Raw genomic sequence first — 5,263 nt, forward strand, 5'->3', positions numbered from 1 at the left:
CAGCCAGGTATGTTGCTATAGGAACAGCTAGTCACAGCCAGGTATGTTGCTATAGGAACAGCTAGTCACAGCCAGGTATGTTGCTATAGGAACAGCTAGTCACAGCCAGGTATGTTGCTTTAGGAACAGCTACTCACAGCCAGGTATGTTGCTATAGGAACAGCTAGTCACAGCCAGGTATGTTGCTTTAGGAACAGCTACTCATAGCCATGTATGTTGCTATATGAACAGCTAGTCACAGCCAGGTATGTTGCTATAGGAACAGCTAGTCACAGCCAGGTATGTTGCTATAGGAACAGCTAGTCACAGCCAGGTATGTTGCTATAGGAACAGCTAGTCACAGCCAGGTATGTTGCTATAGGAACAGCAAGTCACAGCCAGGTATGTTGCTATAGGAACAGCTAGTCACAGCCAGGTATGTTGCTATAGGAACAGCTAGTCACAGCCAGGTATGTTGCTATAGGAACAGCTAGTCACAGCCAGGTATGTTGCTATAGGAACAGCTAGTCACAGCCAGGTATGTTGCTATAGGAACAGCGAGTCACAGCCAGGTATGTTGCTATAGGAACAGCAAGTCACAGCCAGGTATGTTGCTATAGGAACAGCTAGTCACAGCCAGGTATGTTGCTATGGGAACAGCTAGTCACAGCCAGGTATGTTGCTATAGGAACAGCTAGTCACAGCCAGGTATGTTGCTATGGGAACAGCTAGTCACAGCCAGGTATGTTGCTATAGGAGCAGCTGTCACAGTGAGGTATGTTGCTATAGGAACAGCTAGTCACAGCCAGGTATGTTGCTATGGGAACAGCTAGTCACAGCCAGGTATGTTGCTATAGGAGCAGCTGATCACAGTGAGGTATGTTGCTATAGGAACAGCTAGTCACAGCCAGGTATGTTGCTATAGGAACAGCTAGTCACAGCCAGGTATGTTGCTATAGGAACAGCTAGTCACAGCCAGGTATGTTGCTATAGGAACAGCTAGTCACAGCCAGGTATGTTGCTATAGGAACAGCTAGTCACAGCCAGGTATGTTGCTATAGGAACAGCTAGTCACAGCCAGGTATGTTGCTATAGGAACAGCTAGTCACAGCCAGGTATGTTGCTATAGGAACAGCTAGTCACAGCCAGGTATGTTGCTATAGGAACAGTGAGTCACAGCCAGGTATGTTGCTATAGGAACAGCTAGTCACAGCCAGGTATGTTGCTATAGGAACAGCTAGTCACAGCCAGGTATGTTGCTATGGGAACAGCTGATCACAGTGAGGTATGTTGCTATAGGAACAGCTAGTCACAGCCAGGTATGTTGCTATAGGAGCAGCTGATCACAGTGAGGTATGTTGCTATAGGAGCAGCTGATCACAGTGAGGTATGTTGCTATAGGAGCAGCTGATCACAGTGAGGTATGTTGCTATGGGAACAGCTAGTCACAGCCAGGTATGTTGCTATAGGAACAGCTACTCACAGCCAGGTATGTTGCTATAGGAACAGCTAGTCACAGCCAGGTATGTTGCTATAGGAACAGCTACTCACAGCCAGGTATGTTGCTATAGGAACAGCTAGTCACAGCCAGGTATGTTGCTATAGGAACAGCTAGTCACAGCCAGGTATGTTGCTATAGGAACAGCTGATCACAGCCAGGTATGTTGCTATAGGAACAAATGCTCGTTTCCTGGTCCGACCAGCAGTGCTCTTTCTGATCTCAGCTTTAAGGCCTGAAAAAGTTTGATATTTTACTCCATTTCAACCCAATCTATTCCCCGTCAGTCTCTTGCATGGGCAGAGGTTGACGCTGAGAAATAGGAATTTAGGTCTTTGTCCCAAATGGCACCCTATTCCCTCTCTAGTGCACTTCTCCTGACCGAAGAACCCAAATGGCATCCTATTCCCTCTCTAGTGCACTTCTCCTGTCCCAGAACCCAAATGGCACACTATTCCCCTCTCTAGTGCACTTCTCCTGATCCAGAACCCAAGTGGCACCCTATTCCCTCTCTAGTGCACTTCTCCTGACCCAGAACCCAAATGGCACACTATTCCCCTCTCTAGTGCACTTCTCCTGACCGAAGAACCCAAATGGCATCCTATTCCCTCTCTAGTGCACTTCTCCTGACCCAGAACCCAAATGACACCCTATTCCCTCTCTAGTGCACTTCTCCTGATCCAGAACCCAAATGACACCCTATTCCCTCTCTAGTGCACTTCTCCTGTCCCAGAACCCAAATGGCACACTATTCCCCTCTCTAGTGCACTTCTCCTGACCAGAACCCAAATGGTACCCTAATCCCTCTCTAGTGCACTTCTCCTGACCAGAACCCAAATGGTACCCTAATCGCTCTCTAGTGCACTTCTCCTGACCAGAACCCAAATGGCACACTATTCCCCTCTCTAGTGCACTTCTCCTGACCAGAACCCAAATGGTACCCTATTCCCTCTCTAGTGCACTTCTCCTGACCAGAACCCATAGGGAATAGGGTTTCATTTACAACGCTGTCCAGAAGCTCATCCAGACAACTGGAGGCCTCGACTAGCTCTCTTCAAGGTCGCCCACAGTCCTGCCATCTTTATCCTTCATTTATTGTGTATTTTTCTATTTTTTTTTGCTCCAATGGCCTTCACTCATCTCAGGTTCCAAGTGAGGGTGATGCGCTCCAATTGACAAGGCCGTATTCCCAGAATGCAGCATGGCTGTCGCCACTCAGCAGGAACAGAGAATCAATCATCAGCTGTGTCGAGGTGAAAGGTGCCCAAAGGCCCAGCCCGCCACACTGACACACACCCCACACACACACACACACACACAGCGAGACATACGCACGCAAACACACACACCGACTCGCATACACACACACCAAGCTACACACTCACACACACACACCGAGACATACACACTCACACACACATCAAGCCATACGCACGCAGACACACACACCCAGACACACACACACACACACAGCGAGACATACGCACGCAAACACACACATCGACTCGCATACACACACACCAAGCTACACACTCACACACACACACACACACACAGAGACATACACACTCACACACACATCAAGCCATATGCACGCAGACACACACACCGACACGCATACACACACACACACTAAGCTACACACTCAAACATGCATCAAGAAATACGCACGCAGATACACACACCGACTCGCATACACACACACACCAAGCTACACACTCCCACACACACACCGAGACATACACACTCACACACACACACTGAGACATACGTACGCAGACACACACACCGAAACGCATACACACACACACACACACCAAGCTACACACTCACACACACACCAAGACATACACACTCACACACACAAACACCGAGACATACGCACGCAGACACACACACCAAGCTACACACTCATACACACACTGAGACATACACACTCACACACCGAGACATACGCACGCAGACACACACACACACCGACAGGCGTACACACACACACACACACCAAGCTACACACGCAGACACACACCGAGACAGACGCTCGCAGACACACGCATACACACACACATACATCAACCTACACATTCAGACACACATGGGTGAAAGGCCCGCCAGCCGACCGTAGAGAGGTGACTAATACTGGCTAGAAACTACCACTGTGGGAATACTGCAACTGAGGTACCTCACACACACACACACACACACACACACACACACACACACACACACACACACACACACACACACACACACACACGAACACACACGAACACACACGAACACACACGAACACACACACACGAACACACACACACACACACACACGCGCGCACGCACGCACGCACGCACCGCGCACACACACACACACACACACACACACACACACACACACACACACACACACACACACACACACACACACACACACACACACACACGAACACACACACACACACACACACACGCACGCACGCACGCACGCACGCACACACACACACACACACACACACACACACACACACAGGTTCACTGAGGGTTTCCATGGATGCAGTGAATCAGACATGTACAGAACACTCCAACAGCCGTAGGGGACGACTGACGTTTTATCGACTCTTTAACCAAACCGTGTTATTTTGAAAGTTTTTCGTCTTCTTCTTCGCATCGTTTGTAACTTATTTTGTAACGTAATGTTGCTGCTACCGTCTTTCATGACCCGATAACAACTTCTGGACGTCAGATCCAGAGATTACTCAACCTTTAACTGGACAGAAACATGATCTTCAGACTCCCGAACCAAGGCCCTCATCCCTGACATTCGCTTGAGAAAAAGATGAGAGATATCGCGGAAGGAGATCGGGGTGTCTTGTAGGGGATCCGACGACGAGTGGCTAATCTGCCTTTGCCGTCGGTACTATTGGCCAACGTACATTTGCTGGATAACAAAGTGGACGAACTACAAGTATATACAGTGCCTTGCGAAAGTATTCGTCCCCCTTGAACTTTGCGACCTTTTGCCACATTTCAGGCTTCAAACATAAAGATATAAAACTGTATTTTTTTGTGAAGAATCAACAACAAGTGGGACACAATCATGAAGTGGAACAACATTTATTGGATATTTCAAACTTTTTTAACAAATCAAAACCTGAAAAATTGGGTGTGCAAAATTATTCAGCCCCCTTAAGTTAATACTTTGTAGCGCCACCTTTTGCTGCGATTACAGCTGTAAGTCGCTTGGGGTATGTCTCTATCAGTTTTGCACACCTTGCAAAACAGCTCCAGCTCAGTGAGGTTGGATGGAGAGCATTTGTGAACAGCCGTTTTCAGTTCTTCCCACAGATTCTCGATTGGATTGCAAAAGGTCGCAAAGTTCAAGGGGGCTGAATACTTTCGCAAGGCACTGTATGCCCTACCAACGGGACATTTAAAACTGTAATATCTTATGTTTCACCGAGTCGTGGCTGAACGATGACATGATTACCATACAGCTGGTGGGTTATACACTCTATCGGCAGGACAGAACAGCAGCCTCTGGTAAGACAAGGGGTGGCGGTCTGTGTATATTTGTAAACAACAGCTGGTGCACGATATCTAAGGAAGTCTCTAGGTTTTGCTCGCCTGAGTTAGAGTATCTCATGATAAGCTGTAGACCACACTAACTAACCAAGAGAGGTTTCATCTATATTCATCATAGCTGTCTTCATACCACCACAGACCGAGGCTGACACTAAGACCGCACTCAATGAGTATCTCATGGTAAGCTGTAGACCACACTATCTAACCAAG

The sequence above is a fragment of the Oncorhynchus keta genome, unplaced genomic scaffold (genome assembly GCF_023373465.1).
Source record: "Oncorhynchus keta strain PuntledgeMale-10-30-2019 unplaced genomic scaffold, Oket_V2 Un_contig_17297_pilon_pilon, whole genome shotgun sequence".
NCBI classification, from domain to species: Eukaryota; Metazoa; Chordata; class Actinopteri; order Salmoniformes; family Salmonidae; genus Oncorhynchus; species Oncorhynchus keta.